Raw genomic sequence first — 21,699 nt, forward strand, 5'->3', positions numbered from 1 at the left:
CAGTCGGTTAAGCATCTGACTCTTAAGCTCAGCTCAGGTCTTGATCTCAAGGTCTTGAGTTCAAGCCCTGTGCTGGGGTTTGCACTGGGTCTGGAGCCTAGGATAAAAGATTGCAGTCAGCAATCCCACCGAAAAGAACCACTTGTTAATAACTTTTATACTTGCATTAAAAAATTGTGTTGAATCTTTTTTCATAACTTAGTTCAGTTATTTACCTATGATACTGATCCCCATGAAGTGGTCTGTGGATGTTGAATGGATGAAAAAGAGAGTTGAGAAAATGCCTTCTGTTCCAACTTTAAGAAGCTTAATTGACCTCTGTCTCCCATCTTTCCCTCCAAATGTACTCCTTTCTTTAGACCCCTCCTCCTACCACACATCTCTGCTTATTATGAATTCCCACCCAGCCTTAAAGATTCAGCTCAAATGCAACTCCACAACTCATGTCTTCTTGAGTGATAATTATTTGCGTGAGTATATTATCAGGTATGCTTGAAAATAAAGAATGGCGCCTTATTCACAGAGTAGCCTCTCGGGGACCCTGCCCTTGATAACCGGCACTACATGCTGTTGAATTGAATGGAATGTACTACCCCCTAGTGGCAGAATGGGAAAAAACCTTTAGACTTTGCTAAAGGATGTTTCCCAGTTTCTCAAACTATGGTGGGTTTTGGAGGGTTCAGTTTTTGGAATTCAGTGAAATAGAATTTTGAGAGTGATGTTCTCAAATTGGAATGTGGTGATGTTTTCACACCCCCAAAAATCAAGACTGGCTTAGGACTGTTCTTGATGGAAATTACCTTTTCTCTCTTTTTTTATTTCCCCATTTCTCCCCCATGCTTCTTCTTCCTCTCACTTTCCCCTTTTCTCCCTGGGGGCCCTTATTTGTTTGTTGTTGTTTTTTTTTTCTCATATCCACAATTTGAAAAAAATTTTTTTTCATCTTGTTCAACACTTTTCACTCCTCAGTTTTTTGAAATTGTGGTTTCCTTTGGTTTTGTTTTATATTTATTTATTTGCAATGTGATCCTATAGGAAACATCATTCTTAAAAATTTTTGCTTTATGTTCAGTTATTTCCAATGTGATCATACAGAAAGCATCATTTTTTAAAATTCTCTTTTGTTTAGTTAACACAGTGGACCAGACAGGAAATTCTGTCACGGATGTCCAGTGTCAGGGATGAAAAAGCCCTCTTCAAAGATAGTGTCTTGCATTTTAATTAACTTCTTCCCAATGTTGTTTCCTGTCTTCTCTCTCTCTCTCAACTTTTTATTTATTTATTTTTTTAGTAATCTCTACACCCAACATGGGGCTCAAACTCACAACCCCAGGATCAAGAATCACATGTTCTGAGTCAGCCAGGGGTCTCTCTCTCTCTCTTTAACACCTGAAGGAGTGTTCCTAAGATGAACTGACACAGGTAGATATTAGCATGATCTTTACTCAACCAAAAAGTAAACCGAAGCAGAGTGAGAATGAATCCTTGTCTGGGACCACAGACACTCAATCTGGTCTTTATTCCCATTGCCCATCTACTGGTGCCTCGGTCCATGTGTGAAGCAAATTTCTGAAGTATTGGCATCAAACTTCTTTACCACAATTGCTTAATAGCTATCGTTTTCTTTTAGGAGTTTATAATCACTTATTACTTTAAGCTTAGTGATACAATGAATGGAATTGTTCAAAATTCACCCGCCATGATAGCATGTTAAAGCCAAGAGAATTAGAGGCTGTTCAATCTAAATTCTTTGTTTAACAAATGATAAATGGAGGCTCAGAAGCCAAATGACTTATTTGACGTCACACAGCTTCTTTTTGGCAGAGCCAAGTTTAAGACTGAGGTCTCCCCAACTCCAGCTTATGCACTTTCCAGTGCTTTGTGCAGTCCAGCCAATGCGTGGAGGCAGTAAGGCAGGGCAGTAAGAGCCAGAACTTGGGACTCACACAGACTAGTTTTGGATCCCAGCTCTGCCGCTTGCTAAATCACCCTGGATACATTATTTAAGCATCATTTCCCTCATCTTTAAAATGGGAATAATAACAGTATTTGCCTCTTAGGATATCTAGAAGCTTAAACGAAATAGTGCATAAAAAACTCATAGGTGTTTGGCACCTAAGTCAGAGCTCAATAAATGGATGCTATTATCAGTGTCCTTTCCGGCTTCCAGTGGAAATTCAGACCCCTTGATGGGCGAAACACTGAACTGAAGAGTTTTCTAGGAAATATTTCATTAGAAAATATTCTTTTCGGGGCGCCTGAGTGGCTCTGTCGGTTAAGCGTCCGACTTTCGCTCAGGTCATGATCTCACGGTCCGTGAGTTCGAGCCCCGCGTCGGGCTGTGGGCTGACAGCTGGGAGCCTGGAGCCTGCTTGGGATTCTGTGTCTCCCTCCGTCTGCCCCTCCGCTTCTTGCACTCTGTCTCTCACATTGTCTCAAAAATAAATAAACGTTAAAAAAAAAAAAAAAAAGGAAAGAAAATATTCTTTTCTTTCCAAAGTAATGAGGTTTTCAAGGAAAGCAACAGTAATGACTTTTCATTGTCAAATGAATGGAATAGCTACCAAGCATGGACCATGTGATTGCCAGGTCTCTACAGTCTGCCTTTTTTTTTTTTTTTTTTAACCGTTTGTTTATTTTTGAGAGAGAAAGATACAGAGCAGGAGTGGGGGCACAGCAAAGAAAGAGGGGGACACAGAATCTGAAACAGGCTCCAGGCTCTGAGCCGTCAGCACAGAGCCCGACGTGGGGCTCGAACTCACGGACCGCGAGATCGTGACCTGAGCCGAAGTCGGACACTTAACCGACTGAGCCACCCAGAAGCCCCTGTCTGCCTTTTTTTTTTTTTTTAAGTTTATTTACTTAAGCAATCTCTACACCCAGTGTGGGGCTTGAACTCACGACCCCAACATCAAGAGCAACACACTCTTCCAACTGAGCCAGCCAAGTACCTCCCTATCATCTGTCATTTAACTCCCTTACTAACCCAATGAGTTAGGCATCAGAATACGCAGATGCAGACAGACAGATTAAGAAACTGGGCAAGGGTCATCCGCTCGTAAACAGCTTCATCCTGGTCCAGTGTGCTCCAAAGCATACTATTTCATTACGCTATTTTGATTCTGCCTCAAAATTTAATTTTGACATTTTCAAAATTGGGAGAATTAAAACCCAAGACTGTCAAAAATTGCACTAGAGTTAGACAATCTATCCTAATTACCAAAACTGATAAGAGATAACATCTGTCTTTGGCTTTTATGATGCCAGGAGGAGCCCTTTCAATGTTAACTAGTCTATGAAATCTCTTGAACATTCCCAAATGAAGCTCCTACCATAATTGGCTTTTAAATCCCACATTAGTCTGTTGAGACTACCATAACAAAATACCACAGAGTGTGTCACTTAAACAACAGAAATTTACTTTCTGACAGTTCTGGAGGCTGGAAGTTCAAAATCAAGGCGTTGGCGGGTTTGGTTTCTCCTGAGGCCTCTCCCCTTGGCTTATGGATGGCCCCCTTCTCCCTGTGTCTTCACGTGGCCTTTCCTCTGCGCACACACATCCTGGTCTCTGTCTCTTTATGTTGTGTCTATTTGTTTTTTTGTGGTAAAAACACTTAACGTGAGATCTACCCTCTTAACAAAGTGCAAAACATCATCAACTATAGGCACGATGTTGTACGTAGCTCTCTAGGACTTACCTTGTGGAACTGAAATTTATACCCATTGAACAACAACATCCCATTTCCTCCCTCCCTTAGCCCCTGGAAACCATTTTCCTTTCTGCTTCTGTGAGTCTATTATATAATTCACGTAAGTGGAGTCATGCAATATTTGTCCTTTTGTGACTGGCCTATTCCACTTGACATAATGTCCATCGGGTTCCTCCATATTGTTGCATATGGCAGGATTTCCTTCTTTTTTAAGGCTGAATAATATTTCATTCTATGTATATACCACATTTTCTTTCTCCATTCATGTGTCCATAAACATTTAGGTTGTTTCCATATCTTGACTATTGTGAATAATAATGTAATGCACATGGGAGTGCAGATATCTCTTTGAGACCTGATTTCAGTATTCTGGATATATACCCAGTAGTAGGATTCCTGGATCATATGGTCGTTCTGTTTTTAATTTTTTGAGGAATTTCCATACTATTTTCCACAATGGCTGTGTGAATTTACATTCCCACCAACAATGCACAAGGGTTCTCTTTTCTTTACATCCTGGCCAATACTTGGTCTCGTTTGTCTTTTTGATAATAGCTATTCTAACAGGTGTGAGGTAATATCATTGTGGTTTTGGTTTGCATTTCCCTCATGCTTTGTCATAGTGAGCGCCTTTTCATATGCCTGTTGGCCATTTGTATGTCTGCTTTGCAACGATGACCATTCAAGTGCTTTGCCCATTTTGTAATCGGTTATTTGTGTTTTTGATACTGAGTCTTAGGAGTTCCTTATATATTTTGGGTATTTGCCTCATAAAGGTATATGGTTTGCAAATACTTTCTACAATTCCACAGGTTGCCTTTTCATTCTTTGTTTTCTTTGCCCTACAAAAGCTTTTTAGTTTGATGTAGTTCCACTTGTCTATTTTTGTTTTTGCTGCCTGTGTTTTTGGCGTCATATTCAAGAAATCATTGCCAAGACCAATGTCAAGAAGCTCTCCCCCTGTTTTCTTTTAGGAGTTTTACAGTTTCGGGTCTTATGTGTAAGTCTTTAATCCATTTGAGTTGATTTTTGTGTACGGTGTAAAACAAGGGTCCAATTTCACACATTTGCCTGTGGATATCCAGTTTTCCCAATACCGTTTGCTGAAGAGGCCATTCTTTCCCTACTGTGTATTCTTAGCACCTCTGTTGAAGATTAGTTCACTGTATATGTGTGAGTTGATTTCTGGGATCTCTATTCTGTTCCATTGTTCTATATGTCTTTTTTTTTTTAAAGTTAGGTATACTCTTAATCTTATTTATTTATTTATTTATTTACCACCTCCCCCTGGCAAGCACCAGTTTGTTCCTGTATTTAGAAATATAGTTTTTTGTCTGTTTTTTCTTTTATGTCTTAAATCCCACACATGAGTGAAGTCATATGGCATTTGTCTTTCTCTGTCTGACTTAGTTCACTTAGCATTATGCTAGATCCATCCATGTTGCTGCAAATGGCAAGACCTCATTCTTTTTTACGGCTGAGTAATAGGTTATTATACATACATTCCCCATATGTACTGGAATATATATACAATTGATGGACACTATATCTTGGCTGTTACAAATAATACCACAAACACAAGGCTGCATTATCTTTTCAAATTAGTGTTTTTGTTTCCTTTGGATAAATACTCAGTAGTGGAGTTACCGGACCATGTGGTAATTCTCTTTGAGGAATCTCCATCCTGGTTTTTCCATAGTGGCTATACCAATTTGCATTCCCACCAAAGTGCATGAGGGTTCCTTTTCTTCCACATCCTTACCAAAGCTGGTTATTTCTTGTGCTTTTGATTTTAGCAGCCCTGACAGGTGTGAAGTGATATCTCATTGTGGTTTTAATTTGCATTTCTCTGATGATGAGTGATGCTGAGCATCTTTTCATATGTCTGTTGGCCATCTGGATGTCTTCTTTAGAAAAATGTGTATTCAGATTATCTGCCCATTTTTTAACTGAATTATTTGGGTTTTTTTGGTGTTGAGTTGTATACATTCTTATATATTTTGGATATTAACCCCTTATCATATGTGTCAGTTGCAAATACCTTTTCCCATTCAGTAGGTTGCCTTTTTGTTTTGTGGATGGTTTCCTTTGCTGTGCAGACGCTTTTATTTTGGTGTGGTCCCAAAAGTCTAATTTTGCTTTTGTTTCCCTTGCCAGAGGAGACATATCTAGAAAAGTATTTCTATGGCTGATGTCAAAGAAATTACTGTCTATATTTTCTTCTAGGAATTTTATGATTTCAAGTCTCACATTTAGGTCTTTAATCCATTTTGAGTTTATTTTTGTGTATGGCATTAGAAAGTGGTCTGGTTTCATTTTTTTGTATGTAGCTGTCCAGCACCATTTGTTGAAGAGACTTTTTCCCCATTGTGTAGTCTTTTGTGTGTGTGTGTGTCTGTTTTTATGCCGGTACCATACCATTTTAATTTCTGTAGCTTTGTAATATATTTTGAAATCAGAAAGTGTGATACCTCCAACTTTGTTCTTTGTCATGATTATTTTGGCTATTTGGGATCTTTTGTGTTTCCATATGAATCATAGGATTATTTTTTCTATTTCTGTAAGAGATGTCATTGGAATTTTGTTGATAATAGCACTGAATTCTACAGATCACATTGGATAGTACAGAGAGTTTAATAATACTGAATCTTCCAAGCTATGAGCATATGATGTCTTTCCACTTATTTGTGTCTTCTTTAATTTCTTTTATCAATGTCTTATGGTTTTCAGCATATCAGTTTTTCATTTCCTTGGGTAAATTTATTTCCAAGTATTTTTTTAATGTTTACTTATTTTTGAGAGAGAGAGAGAACACGGGCATGAGTAGGAGAAGAGTAGGGAGAGAAGGAGACAGAGGATCCAAAGCTGGCTCTGTGCTGATAGCAGCGAGCCCAACGCAAGGCTCGAACCCACGAACTGCGAGATCATGACCTGAGCCAAAGTCAGACATTCAAACTTCTGATCACCCAGGCACCCCTATTTCCAAGTATCTTAAATGAAATTGTTTTCTTAACTTCTTTTTTGGGTTGTTCATCGTTAGTGTGAAAAAACTGCAAGTGATTTTTGTATGTTGATTTTCTATCCTGCCACTTTATTGAATTTGTTGATAAGTTCTAACAGTTTGTGTGTGTGTGTGTGTGTGTGTGTGTGTGTGTATGTGTGTGTGATCTTTAGGGTTGTCTACACAGAAGATTATGTCATTTGTGAAGAGATCATTTTACTTCTTCCTTTCTTTTTTCTAAAAATTTTTTAAAATATTTATTTATTTTTGAGAGAGAGAGAGAGAGAGAGCGCGCGCGCACACACAAGTCGGGGAGGGGCAGAGAGAAGGGAGAGAGAGGGAGACGGAAAGTCCAAAGCAGGCTCCACGCTGTCAGCACAAATCCCGAAGTGGGGCTTGAACCCATGAACTCTGAAATCATGATCTGAGCTGAAGTTGGACGCTCAACCGACTGAGCCACCCAAGACCCCTTACTTCTTCCTTTCTTATTCGGGTGTCTTCTATTTCGTTTTCTTGCCTAATTGCTCTGACTAGAACTTCTAGGACTACACTGAATAGAAGTGATGACAGCAGCCACGTTTGCCTTGTTCCTGACCTTAGAGAAAAAACTTCCAGTTTTTCACTGTTGAGTATAATGTTAGCTGTGTGTTTTTTTTTTTTTTTTATTTTATTTTAAATTTTTTTTTTTTTCAACGTTTTTTATTTATTTTTGGGACAGAGAGAGACAGAGCATGAACGGGGGAGGGGCAGAGAGAGAGGGAGACACAGAATCGGAAACAGGCTCCAGGCTCTGAGCCATCAGCCCAGAGCCTGACGCGGGGCTCGAACTCACGGACCGCGAGATCGTGACCTGGTTGAAGTCGGACGCTTAACCGACTGCGCCACCCAGGCGCCCTAGCTGTGTGTTTTTTATACATGGCCTTTATTATATTGAGAGAGAGTCTTTCTATAACTAGTTTATTGGGAGTCTTCCATCATGAAAGTATTTCTGTGGGAGAATGAGGGCTGAGACTTTCTAGTCCACCATTTTACTAATGTCATCTCTCTTCCTTTTCTTACAATGACAGCAATCCTACTGGATCCTACACCACCCTTATGGCTTTATTTAACTTTATTTTTTTTAAGTTGATTTCTTTATTTTGATGGAAAGAGAAAGACAACACAAGTGGGGGAGGGGCAGAGAAGGAGGGACAGAGAGAATCCCAAGCAGGCTTCCACATGGACAGTACAGAGCCCAGTGCAGGGCTTGAACTCATGAACTGTGAGATTATGACCTGAGCTGAAACCAAGAGTCAGATGCTCAACCAACTGAGCCACCCAGGCGCCCTGGCCTTGTTTACCTTTAATTACTTCTTTAAAGGCCCTATCTTCAAATACAATCACATTGGGGGTTAGGATTTTAACAGGTGAATTTTGGGAAAACAGACACAATTCAGTCTATAAAAAATCCATTCGTTTTTTTACCCTCAAGGTAATAGAGTGTTTTCTATAAATACTTTGCAGTAACATGTTGATTGACAAGCATAATCATGAATCTTTTGTCCAAGTCCCCAGAATTATAAAATGGGAGAGCCAGAGGGACCTTCGAGGTCATAGTTCAGTGCCTTTATTTTTCAGCTGATGAAACTTGGAGCCAGAATCTGGAAGGGACTTGTATGGTAGTCACACATCTGGGGCCTACTGGCCCCTGTACTGGAACCCAGAACTCCTCGTGTGGTGCAGGGCTCATTTGATTGCAATGCACTTGGCTATTTCAAATCTGATTTTACATATAATATCATCCCTGCTATCACCACCTTGAATTTCACCAGTGCATTCATTTATACCTGGGCAGATTGCAACTTAGCTCATACTAAGCACTTTGCATAGAAATGCATTGTCTCAGGGCACCTGTGTGGCTCAGTCGGTTAAGCATCTGACTTTGGCCCAGGTCATAATCTCACGGTTCGTGAGTTTAAGCCCCACCTGGGGCTCTCTGCTATCAGCGTGGATCTGGCTTCTGATCCTCTGTCTCTCTCTTTCTCTGCCCCTCCCCCTCTCATGTGTGCATGTGCTCTCTCTCGCTCTCAAAAATAAAAAAATAAATATTCAACAAAAGAACTTAATTAAAAGAAAAGAAATACATTGCCGCATTAAGGCCCCACTGCAGCCCTCTGAGGGAAACCATAGTATTTCCTCATTTTATAGGTAAGGACCCCTGAGAGGTTAAGTCACCCGCTTCCGTTTCTCCAGCTGTTGAAAGAAACGGCCTGAAGTGAACGTGGATTTGAAGGTCTGTGTGCTGGTTCACTGAATATCTCGTGTGTTTGCTCACTCTGAAAGCTGATTCATCACCTCTCTCTGTTCCCATTATGACTTATCACTGGAGGTCCAACAACACGTGGCCAACGAAGAAAACTACAGACCCTCCCAGAGCATGGGGAAATGATTCTGCTTCTGCTGTAAGACAGGCTTGCTGGGGAGAGCAAAGAGTCCTGCATGGCAGGGCCAGGGCACTCGGGGCACATGGGCTAGAGGATATTTACAGTTATTAAGATTATAAAAATAATCTGTCCATGACTTTAAAAAAAAATCTAAACAATATAGAAAACTATAAAAGAAGAGTAAATTCTCTCATCTTCCTGACCCATCCCCAACTGTATTCCTCAGAGGTAATTATTGCTACTTTTCAGTATGCATTCAGAAATATATTTTAGGCCCATGTATAATATATGTAAATTATGGTGTAGGATAATACTATACTTCTTGTTCAGCAATGTACTTTTTAATCTCTTAACAGTGCTCCTTTGACATGTTTTCATATTAATATATAGTTATTAATATATAGAGAATATATATCTCATTCTTCTTAATGATGGCAAAATATTTCATTGTAGGGATAGGTATATCCTGTGATTTATTTTATTATTCCTATAGTAGACTGAATAATGCCCCTCCCCCCCAAATGTCCATATCCTAATCCCTGGAACCTGTAAATGTTCTCTTATTTGAAAAAAAAAAAAAAGTCTTTGCAGAGGCGACTGAGTTGGGGATCTTGAGATGGGGGTATTACCCTAGATGATCTAGGTGGGCCCTAAATGAATCTCAAGTGTCCTTCTAAGACAAAGGCAGACAGAAATTTGACACCATCAGAGGAGGAGGTGATGTGAAAACAGAGGCAGGGATTGGAGTGTTGCAGCCACAGGCCAGCAAATACCAGCAGTCATTCAGAAGCTGGAAGACGCCAGGCCCGGGTTCTCTTCTGGAGCCTCCACAGGAAGTACAGCCTTGCTGACACTTGATTTCAGACCAGTGATATTGATTTCAGTCTTCTGGCTTCAAGGACTGTGAAGGAAGAAACTTGCATTCTTTTAAGCCACCAGGTCTGTGGTCATTTGTTACAGCAGCCACAGGAAACAAACACAGTTCTCTGAATGGTGGACGCTTAGGGTGTTTCCACTATTATGAATAGGAGGTATAAGAAATAGCCCGTATATGTAGCTTCACCCACTGTACAATCATATTTGTGGGACAGATCCCAAGAAATGGAATATCAGAGGCAAAGGATACAGACATACAAAATACTTCATCAGGGATCACCTGGGCGGCTCAGTCGGTTAAGCGTCGGACTTGGGCTCAGGTCATGATCTTGCCGTTCACGAGTCTGAGCCCCGCATTGGGTTCTGTGCTGACAGCTCGGAGCCTGGAGCCTGCTTCAGATTCTGTGTCTCCCTCTTTCTCTGCTCCTCCCCTCCTCATTTTCTGTCTCTCAAAAATGAATAAACGTTAAAAAAAATTTTTAAAAAAAGACTTCATCAGGCCTAAGGAGAATATTTTATTTCCACACGGATTCATGTACTGTATGACAGAATGTGTGTCTTTGACTTTATAGCTTTAAATATGTCTATCATAAAACAATAAAGACTAGAGCCAAGTGGCCTACCCCCTCAATTCAGGAATCAACTTAAAGAACAAAATAAACATGAAAAAATGAATCAAAATGAGGTAATAAATAAAGATAAAAATCAGTGAAATAGTGAATAATAACAAAACCAGAAGAGTATTTTAACATAGCTAGTGTTTCACCAATATAAATAATTAGATAGACAAACCCCTAGAAAGACTGAGAAAGGGAGAAAACATGTAAATAAACAAATTCCAAAGTGAAAAGAAGGAAATCAAATAAAACAGAGATTTAAACACACAATAAAAGTATATAAAAATATAGAAGGCAAAAATTAACTGGAGAAGCAGGAACCTTGAACAGACGTACGGATATCTTGAGAAAAAGTATCTTGAAGATCTCCTCCTTTGCACATTAAAAATCACAGGCCCAGATGGCTTTATGAATGTATTCCTCCAATCTCTCAAGGAGTATTCAATTCTCATTTTATACAAGTTGTTCCAGAGAATGGAAAAATAAGAAAATCTGCTTGACTCATCTTCTGAGTCTAGTATAAACTTGATTCCAAATCCGTATCAGGAGACTAGGAGAGAGGACATTTCTAGTTCTGTGTAGATATAATTGTGGTAGTTCTGATATTTTCCAGTCCTCCCCCAACTTTCTGGGAGTGTAGTGGTATTGCATTTTTTAGCCCGCTTGAGCTTGGGGGGGAGGGGGGGGCTCTTAAATTCTGACCAATTATTTATGATTTTCCATGGTGCATGACTTCTAGGCTGGCGCATTTCATGGCTGGTCTGAGACCCCTTAGGGTCTCTTCGCCTTTGTCGTGGCGGCCAGCAATGCGTGAGATGGCAGTTGCCCCCCGCCTGGGTCTCTGAATGACTACGACGAGCAGAATCGCCTCCTGCTGACTTGTGAGAGACAGATAGCATATGTGGAAACTTAAACCTTTGCTATTTTAAGCCATTGTGATTTGGGGGATTCTTACTGCAGTGTCATCTAGTGCGTCTGGGCCAACACAGTTGCCAATTAACGCTCACTATCCATTCCAACAGCCTCCCCGTACGCCCACCCATACTGCAAAATCCAGAACATGAAATACAACCCTTTTTAGTCTCCTTCGTGGCTGGCGTCCTCGGTGTGATGAAGCTCCACCGGTTAGATGTGCTTGAACGAAATGTCAAAGCGCCAAGTGTGGGGCAGGCCCTCTTCCTACGCTCTTGCTCTTGCTTTGCCTAGCGTGGTCATGGTGACGTTCCTGGTGCAGCATTGAGGTCACTAGTCACTAGCTCGTATTCTAGGGTCCAGCCACTAGCTTTGTGGCGTCAAGAGACCGCTGTGACGGTGACAGCAGCTTCTTGCTGTGTGGATCGCGGCCCCAGGAGAGGTCTGGCGGCCAGCTCTCCGTCCTCCCTCCGCATCCATGGCAGTGGTAACAGCTCTCTGATCTGCTCTGAAAGTCTATTCCGGAGTCTCAGCCTAGAGCTTGCTTCTCCATCCCTGTTAATGACTTTATAAGCACCCAGTTCCCTATATTTAAGCCCTTTCTGTTTACGTGATTTCCTACGTGCAGTTAAACCTTGACTAATTTAAGGCCTACCTTCAGAAAAAATTCTGAATTAAATATTAGTCAACTAAATCTAACTCTGTGTGTGTGTGTGTGCGTGTGGGTCTGTGTGTGTGTGTGGGGGGGGTCTGTTTATATCTACACCGCACATATACACATGCATAATGCAAGGATGCTTCAACATTGGAAAATCTCTGTATGCAACTGACTCTATTAATGGGCTATAGGAGAAAAATCATTAAATATCATAATACAGGGGGCGCCTGGGTGGCTTGGTCGGTTAAGCGTCCGACTTCGGCTCGGGTCATGATCTCACAGTCCGTGAGTTCGAGCCCTGCATCGGGCTCTGTGCTGACAGCTCAGAGCCTGGAGCCTGTTTCAGATTCTGTATTTCCCTCTCTGTCTGCCCCTCCCCTGTTCATGCTCTGTCTCTCTCTGTCTCAAAGATAAATAAACGTTAAAAAAAATTTTTTTAAATAAAAAAAAATATCATAATACAGAAAAAAAAACACATTTAATCAGATTAAACAACTCCTATGATAAAAACTCTCAGAAAACTAGGAATAGATGGTGATTTTATTTTGATAAAGGCTATAATTATATTAGTTAGGGTACAGTGAACTGCTACAAGAAAAAGTGGTTTAAAAAACAACTTCTCTCAGGGCACCTGGGTGGTTCAGTCGGTTAAACGTCCAGCTTCAGCTCAGGTCATCATCTCATGGTTTGTGGGTTCGAGTCCCACATTGGGCTCTGTGCTGACAGCACAGCTTCAGGTTCTCTGTCCCCCCTCTCTCTGCCTCTCCCCAGCTTGCACTCTGTCTCTCAAAAATAAATAAATATTAAAAAACAAACAAACAAACAAACAGCTTTTTTCTTTCTCACTTAACCATCTCACTGTGAGCAGCACAGGTCAGGGGGATGGATGGCTCTGTTCCATGTCGTCATCCAGGGTTCCAAGTTTCTTCCAAGTTACAGTTCTGCCATTCCATAGGGATGTCATTGTCTTCTGTGGAAGCTAGGTGGCTGCCATGACCAGGTTCCAGCTGTTAGGAGAAAAGACATCACGAAGGAGGCGTGAGAATTGCCTTAAGTCCCAGACCCAGAATGACTCATATTTCACATTCCAGGGATGTTAGTTTAGACACGTGGCCTCATCAAACTGCAAGCAAGTCTAGGAAGTGGGCCAAGCCCTAACTCAGCTGCCATGTGTACATCAACCATTATGCACCATTCCAGGGTTGCTGGGCTAGGCCCACCTTAGTCATTTGCAAGGGTACCCTTGGCGACAGCTCACGTCATTCCCGGGACCTTCAAGACTTAGAGGTGAAAAGAGAGGACCTGAGTGAGTCATGGTGAGTCATGACCTGGAATTTTTTGAAGTCATGCTCGGTAGGGCTGCTTCCATGCTCCAAGGAGTCCCTACGTGTATATGGGCCACGTTGGCTGGTTTCCTAGGAGCTACTGAGGGGGCTGAGGGATGAATCCAAACACGAAGGGGGTAAGGCATCCCGGGCTGACCTCCAGCACTGGGAGAGAGGACATGGCAGGATACCAGCAGAAACAGTGCCCCCTTCTCAACCCTATCAGACTGCTTTGTGCCTCAGTCGTTTCAAACCTTCCCTCTGGAAGCAAGCTGCAAAATCTGAGCAGCCGCTGTGGTGAAGCATTCCTCGATCACTCCCCCCTTCTCCTACCTCACTTCCTTGACTTTCGCTTCCCTAGGGTTGCTCGTCTCCCCACTAGAGTGTTGGCACGTAAGCTTTAGCTCTGGTATCCCCAGCACTGGGGAGACCGGAAGGCCAGATTAGGGTGAACAACTAGGAGTCTCTATATCCAAGGCCCACAGAAAGCATCTTGTACAAAGGAAGAACTATCTTTTCCTTTCCTTTTTTTTTTTTTTTTTAATCGAAGTGTGATTGACACACGATACATTAGTTTCAGGTGTGCAACGTAGGGATTCTACAACTCTACATGTTATGCTGTGCTCACCACAAATGTAGCTACCATCTGTCACCATACAATGCTATCATAGTATCATCGACTGTATATATTCCCTGTGCTGTGCCATTCTTCCCCATGACTTGTTCATTCCATAACTGGAGGCCTGTACCTCCCATTCCCCTTCACCCATTTTACCCATCCCTCCAGTTTGTTCTCTGTATTTATGGGTTTGTTTCTGCATTTGTTGGGGTTTTTGTTTTTTAGATTCCACATATAAATAAAATCAAGTGGTACTTGTCTTTCTCCATCTGAGTTATTTCACTCAACATAATACCCTCTAGGTTTATCCATGTTGTTGAAAATGGCAAGATCACATTCTTTTTTATGGCTGAGTAGCATGCCATTGTGTATATATTTTACATCTTCTCTATCCATTCATCTATTGATGGACACGTGGGTTGCTTCTTCATCTTGGCTCTTGTAAATAATGCTGCAGTACACGAAGGGGTGCATTCTCTTTTGGAATTAGTATTTTTGTTTTCTTTCATAAATAGTCGTGGAATTACGGGATTATATGGTATTTCTACGTTTAATTTTTTGAGGGACCTCCATACTATTTTCCACAGTGAGTGCACCAATTTGCACTGCACAAAGACTCCCTTTTCTCTACATCTTCGCCAACACTTGTTGTTTCTTGTCTTTGTTATTCTAGCCATCCCAGTCGGTGTGAGATGATAGCTCAATGTGGTTTTGATTTTCATTTCCCCGATGATTAGTGATGTTGAGCGCCTTGTCACATGCCTGTTGGCCATCAGTATGTCTTCTTCGGAGACATGTCTGTTCAGGTCCTTTGTCCATTTTTTTAAATGTTTATTTATTTTGAGAGAGAGTGTGCATTGATGCACACGCATGGGTGGGGGAGGAGCAGAGAGAGAGAAGGAGAGGGAGAATCCCACGCAGGCTCCGTGCTCAGTGTGGAGCCCAGCTCAAGGCCCCATGTCACCACTGTGAGATCATGACTTGAGCTGAAATCGAGTGTTGGACGCTTAACTGACTGAGCCAGCCAGGTGCCCCCCTCTGTCCATTTTTAAATTAGATTATTTGGGGGATTTTCTTTCGAGTAGTATAAGTTCTTTATATATTTTGGTTATGAACCTGGATTTGGATATATCATTTGCAATATCTTCTCCCATTCAGTAGGTTGCCTTTTTGTTTCGTTGATGGTTTCCCTCACTGTGCAAAAGCTTCTTATTTTGATGAATTCCCAATAGTTTATTTTTGCTTTTGTTTCTCTTGCCTCAGGAGACATACGTAGAAAAATGTTGCTAGGGCTGATGTCTGAGAGATTACTACCTATGTTTTCTTCTAAGAATTTTATGGTTTCAGGTCTCATGTGTAGGTCTTTGATCTAGTTGGAAGGTTGTTTTTTGTGGGGTTTTTTTTGTAGGCTCACAGTGTAAGAAAGTGGTCCCGTTTTCTCAGAACCATTGATTGAAGAAACTGTCTCCTCCCCATAGTATGTTCTTGCTTCCTTTGTTGTAGATTAAACCCACCATGTAAAAGTGGGTTTATTTCTGGGCTACCTAATCTGTGACATTGATCTCTGTGTCTATTTTTGTGCCAGTGCCGTACTGTCTTGCCTACGACAGCTTTGTAGTGTATCTTTAAATCTAGGATTGTGATGCTTCCAGCTTTGTTCCTCTTTCTCAAGACTGTTTTGGCTGTTCAAGGTCTTTTGTGATTCCATACACATTTTAGGATTATTTGTTCTCGTTCTGTGAAAAATACCATCAGTAGTTTGACAGGGATTGCATTGAGTCTGTAAATTGCTTTGAGTAGCACGGACAATTTAAGAATATTAATTCTTCCGGGGCACCTGGGTGGCTCCATTGGTTGAGTGTCCGACTTCGGCTCAGGTCATGATCTTACAGTTTGTGAGTTCAAGCCCTGCATTGGCTCGTTGCTGTCAGTGTGGAGCCTGCTTCGGATCCTCTGTCTCCCTCTCTCTCTGTCCCTCTCCTGCTCACGCTTTCTCTCCCTCTCTCAAAAATAAATTAAAATTAAAAATTTTTTTAAATATTTTTTTAATGTTTATTTATTTTTGAGACAGAGACAGAGCATGAGCGGGGGAGGGGCAGAGAGAGAGAGGGAGACACAGGATCCAGAGCAGGCTCCAGACTCTGAGCCGTCAGGACAGAGCCCGACACGGGGCTCGAACTCATGAACTGCGAGATCATAACCTGACCCGAAGTCAGATGCTCAACTGACTGAGCCACCTAGGCACCCCCAAATGAAAATATTTTAATAATTAAAAAAAGAATATTAATTCTTTCAATTTGTGAACATGTATCCAATGCACTCCAAGAAGTATTCCAGCCAGATTTGTTGGGATCTCTACCATCTTCTAAAATGTCCAAGAAAAGGGACGCCTGGGTGGCTCAGTGAGTTAAGCATCCGACTTCGGCTCGGGTCACCGTCTCACGTTTCGTGAGTTCAAGCCCTGTGTCGGGCTCTGCGCTGACAGCACGGAGCCTGCTTGGGATCCTCTCTCTCCCTCTTTCTCTGCCCCTCTCTGACTCATGCTTTCTCACTCTCTCAAAATAAAGAAAGAAACTTTAAAAAATAATAAAAAATAAACAAAATGTCTAAGAAAGGATGCATGTCCAGGAATATCTAGATTCATCTTGAAATAAAGAAGAGCGAACAAGGAAAACTCACCTTCCCAGATATCAACACATACTATAAGGCCATAGTAACAAAAGCAGTATGGTAATTGTGGGTGAATAGACTAGCCCAATGGGATAGAGCAGAGAACTCGGAAATAAACCTTTGTGTATAGGAAAGATGATCAAGTTGGCACCACACCAACTATAGATGGACTAAATTCCTAAGGAAAGATAAAACTATCAAGTTAAAAGAAGAAAATGTCGGAGAGTGTCTTTGTGATGAGGGGTTGAAAGATTCCTTAAGCAAGACCACACCAACCACAAGGCAAAATAGTTAATGGATTATATTTCATTTAGATTAAGAGTTTATTTTAAATAGGCAATGGGGGGGGGGGGGGGGCGCCTGGGTGGCTCAGTCGGTTAAGCGTCCGACTTCAGCCCAGGTCATGATCTCACAGTCTGTGAGTTCGAGCCCCGCGTCGGGCTCTGGGCTGACGGCTCAGAGCCTGGAGCCTGCTTCGGATTCTGTGTCTCCCTCTCTCTCTGCCCCTCCCCTGCTCATGCTCTGTCTCTCTCTGTCTCAAAAATAAATAAAAACATTTAAAAACATTTAAAAAAATAATAAAATAAATAGGCGATGGGGATTAAGGAGTGCACTTGTCGGGATGAACACTGGGTGCTGTGTGGAAGTGTTGAATCATTACATTGTACATCTGAAACTAATATTACGCTGTATGTTAACTAGAATTTAAATAAAAACGTTAAAAAAGGGAATTTATTTTAAGTAAACACAATAGATAAAGTTGACAATTGGGTTACAGATAGGGAGATTTTTACATCATTAAAAAATGACACAAAATGATCCCGGGTGGCTCAGTTAGTTAAGCATCCAACTCTTGGTTTTGGCTCAGGTCATGATCTCACAGTTGTAAGATTAAGCCCTGTGTCAGGCTCTGTGCTGGGCATGGAGATTCTCTCTCTCCCTGTCTCCCTGCCCCTCCCCTACTCATGTGTGCTCTAAATAAATAAATAACCTTTTTAAAGAGTGACACAAATAATATCTAGATTATAAAGTAGATCCAATAGAAAAATGCACAAAGGTTATTCGTAGGGAATATCTAAATGGCTAGCTCGACTTCATTAGGTGACTAAGACATGCAAAATAAAATGAAATAACCACTTTAGAGCTACTAAGCTGGCAAACATCAGGGGAGAGAGTCAGACAATACCAAGTGTGGGTCTCTGGAAAGCAGTTTGCCAGTATTCAGGAACCTTGCATATACCCCACGACCCATCCAGCCTGCTCCTGGGTAAGTAAATATGCCAGAGAAACTTGCTCACAACCCCTGAAGGGACAGGTCCATGGGCGTGCATCTCAGCCCTCGTGTGGTGGTGGGAAAGTTGCAGACAACCAGGCTTTCATCGACAGAGGAATGGAACATGTGCTATGGACTAGATACAGCCTATGAAATACTTTCCAGCAGTTAGGTGCTATGAATTAGGTATGCACGTGTGCCATAGATAGATCTTAAAATCAGAGCATTGGCTGAAAGAAGCAGATTAAGATCTGTGGCTTCCTAGGTCACGATCTCGCGGTCCGTGAGTTCGAGCCCCGCGTCAGGCTCTGGGCTGATGGCTCGGAGCCTGGAGCCTGTTTCCGATTCTGTGTCTCCCTCTCTCTCTGCCCCTCCCCCGTTCATGCTCTGTCTCTCTCTGTCCCAAAAATAAATAAAAAACATTGAAAAAAAAAAAAAAGATCTGTGGCTTCCTAACATCATTATGTGGCCATGATGATATGACCTCCGTATATTCTTACAAGGATACCAACATATGCAAGAGTACTTATCAAGTCCATTAAAGTGGGTGTCTACAAGGAGGGAGAAGTATAGGGGTGGGAACGGAATGGGAGAAAAAACCCAGAAGACTGATGATGGTAGGCGCTGTGGGTAAAAGCGAGGAGTAAAATTAACTCAATTTTCTGCACCTGCTTTCTAAAAACAAACACATTTTTAAAATTCTAGCTATCGTGGGGCACCTGGGTGGCTCAGTCGGTTGAGTGTCTGACTTCGGCTCAGGTCATGATCTCGCGGTCCGGGAGTCCGAGCCCCGCGTCGGGCTCTGTGCTGACCGCTCAGAGCCTGGAGCCTGTTTCAGATTCTGTGTCTCCCTCTCTCTCTGACCCTTCCTCCTTCATGCTTTGTCTCTCCCTGTCTCAAAAATAAATAAACGTTAAAATTAAAAAAAAAAAAATTTTAGCTATCGTGTGTGTGTGTGTGTGTGTGTGTGTGTGTATCCTGCATCGTTCTAGGGGCTCAACACACAATTTGAATGATTTGTTCATGTACCTATTGCTCTGCAAGTGTGGCTCTCAAGAGCAGCACCCATGCTTTCTTCTCCGTTATTCTTTCGGTATATCTGGCACAGAGCAGGGTATAAATCATTTTGCTGAATGAAAGCTTGAGCCCTCTGAAAACCAACTTACACATTCTTCAAAAGCTTAGCAACGTAGAAGAACCAAAGAATGTGATGCCTAGAAACAAGACTTTCTTTTTCTTTTTAATTTTTTAACATTGATTTATTATTTTTGAGAGACAGAGAGAGACAGAGCATGAACGGAGGAGGGGCAGAGAAAAAGAGAGAGAGACAGAGAGACAGAATCCAAAGCAGACTCCAGGCTCTGAGCTATCAGCACAGAGCCCAATGCGGGGCTCGAACTCATGGACTGTGAGATCATGACCTGAGCCGAAGTCGGGCGCTTAACCGACTGAGCCACCCAGGCAGCCCTAGAAACAAGCTTTTCTAATTCTCCTACTGCATATTTATTCCCAAGGCTCAAGATTAAAAAGCAAGTAGTTGTTTTTGCCCTTGTTTTCTGTCTCCCCTCACTGGCTCCTTGCCTTTTCCTCTTGGTTCCCAGCGTTCTCTGGTTGTCCTCTCTATTTAGGTGGGAAAGTCCGCAGACAATGGAATTAATGTGTAATCCTTCCTGGTTGGATAAGTGAGAGGGCAGGAATTTGCCTATCACTGCAATAATCCAGCAACAGCAGACCAGTAAAATATACTGCTCCCTGCTTGAGGCTCTCCTGTGGGTCCGCATTGCTCTCTGGATAAAGTGTCTACGTGACATTCAGGTCCTTCCACATCTGCTCCACGGTCAGAGAGACCTGGCCCCTTGCTTTTGCCACTTTAAGTGATAAGATGTACTTCTTTGACGAGGGGTACAACCATGGTCGCTCCTTTTAGTTTTTAAATGTCAATAATAAATGACTGCAAACAAAGTAGTTGAAGTGAAAACTAAGTACGGAAAGAATTTAAAATGTGTTCTCGTGCCCGTCTCCTGAGTTGGCAATTGGTTGCAGTCGCCAGGTCCGTCGTCGTCGGGCGTGCTCCTCCCTGCTCTGCTGTAAGTCACAGCTCCTTTTATCGCCGTTTCCCAAACTCAGCAGTCTGGCAGAGAACAACCACCCTGCCAGCGTGAACAGGCCACAAAGCCCTCTCAGCAGTAACCCCTGTGTGGGGAGTTTCCACTCTGTCCCTCCAGATCCACTGTTTTCCCTTCTCCACCCTGCTTCACGCCCTGGCAGGCTGACCTCTTGGGAAAGCAACACTGGGCCTCCTTGCCCTCCGCTTCTGATTGGGTTCGGCCAGTGGAGAATTAGCCTGCTTCAATGTGGCATGCATTCTCTACCAGGACCCGGAATGATACAAGCCTTGGTCCAATCAGGTTCTCTCCTTGAAGGCCACCCCATTTCTTTGTGGCAGTTTGATCTCTAGAGTCTTGCTGTCCTTTCCCGCAACACAGCTTTGGTTGAAGGCCAGCCTGGTTCTCCTGAATAATCTCAGGAAATAGGAGAGAAAAGCTCGAGGGAAAGTCTACAACTGTTTGCGCTGCTGGAATCGGCTTTGCTAAATAAGCAGGTGCCCTGGGAAATGGCAGCCTGAATGGGATTCCCCTTGGCACTCTCCCCCTGTGGGGCTGCTTGCCTTTCATTTGTACGTACACAGGAAGTCCACTCAAAGAACTGTTCCCTGGACAAGGACACGTGCTCCAAGGGGACTAGTGCTTTCCACCCGGATGTGGGGGAGTCCTGGTATCAGTTGCTGTTCTCCCCACCCCGGGTTCCAGACACTCTGTTGATTCACCTTCACCAATACTTGGAATTCCTCCAATTTGCTCCCCTCTCCCCCATTGTGTTTGCCTGTGTCCTTGCTGTACTGTAACCCTCTTCCACACCTTCCTTTAGCTAACTTCTGCTTTTCCCAGCAGGGAGGTCTGCCTCCTACAGGCAGCCTTCCTTCACCTAACTAGTTAAGTCTAAATTAAACCCCCTAATATAGTACCTTCTCACACTGTGTTGTAATGACCCATTTGTCTCTTCCACTGAGACGTGAGAAAGTAAAAATTAGGTTGGACTTTCAAAATTTGCCTGGCCATTCATCAGGCTGGAATAAAAGACGCAGAAAAAAATATGAGTTCCAAAGTTAACAATAAATATTTCTCTCAGGGACACTGCGCCTGTAAAGTATCTCAAAAATCCCTTCTTGGAGTGAGTACTGCTTTCTTACTCATGGAGAAACTTTTCTCTGAGATCACAGAACATCAGAAGCTTTGCTGTTTGGAATTGTGTTAGTAAGAATGAAACATGCACTTCAAAAAAGGAACGATAATAGGGGCGTCAGTTGAGCATCTGACTTCAGCTCGGGTCATGATCTCGCGTTTTGTGGGTCCGAGCCCCGCGTTGGGCACTGTGCTGACAGCTCAGAGCCTGGAGCCTGCTTCGGATTCTGTGTCTCCTCCTCTCTCTGCCCCTCCCATGTTCATGCTTTGTCTCTCTCTGTCTCTCAATAATAAATAAATGTTAAAAAAATTTTTTTAAAAAGAGGAACGATAATTATGTGAAGTGATAAAGGTGTTAGTTAAAGCTATGGGG

At 42.3% G+C, this 21,699-nt stretch overlaps 1 long non-coding RNA gene across 1 annotated transcript in view; it reads left to right on the forward strand.

The window, feature by feature from the left end:
- Positions 1-280: 280 nt before the first annotated feature.
- Positions 281-21,699, forward strand: part of LOC131511690 (uncharacterized) — a 32,023-nt gene continuing 10,604 nt past the window's right edge. Inside the window, exon 1 of the long non-coding RNA XR_009261671.1 lies at positions 281-470. This is a non-coding gene — a long non-coding RNA (uncharacterized LOC131511690). The remainder of the gene's footprint in view (positions 471-21,699) is intronic.

The sequence above is a fragment of the Neofelis nebulosa genome, chromosome 5 (assembly GCF_028018385.1).
Source record: "Neofelis nebulosa isolate mNeoNeb1 chromosome 5, mNeoNeb1.pri, whole genome shotgun sequence".
In the NCBI taxonomy this organism is placed as follows: Eukaryota; Metazoa; Chordata; class Mammalia; order Carnivora; family Felidae; genus Neofelis; species Neofelis nebulosa.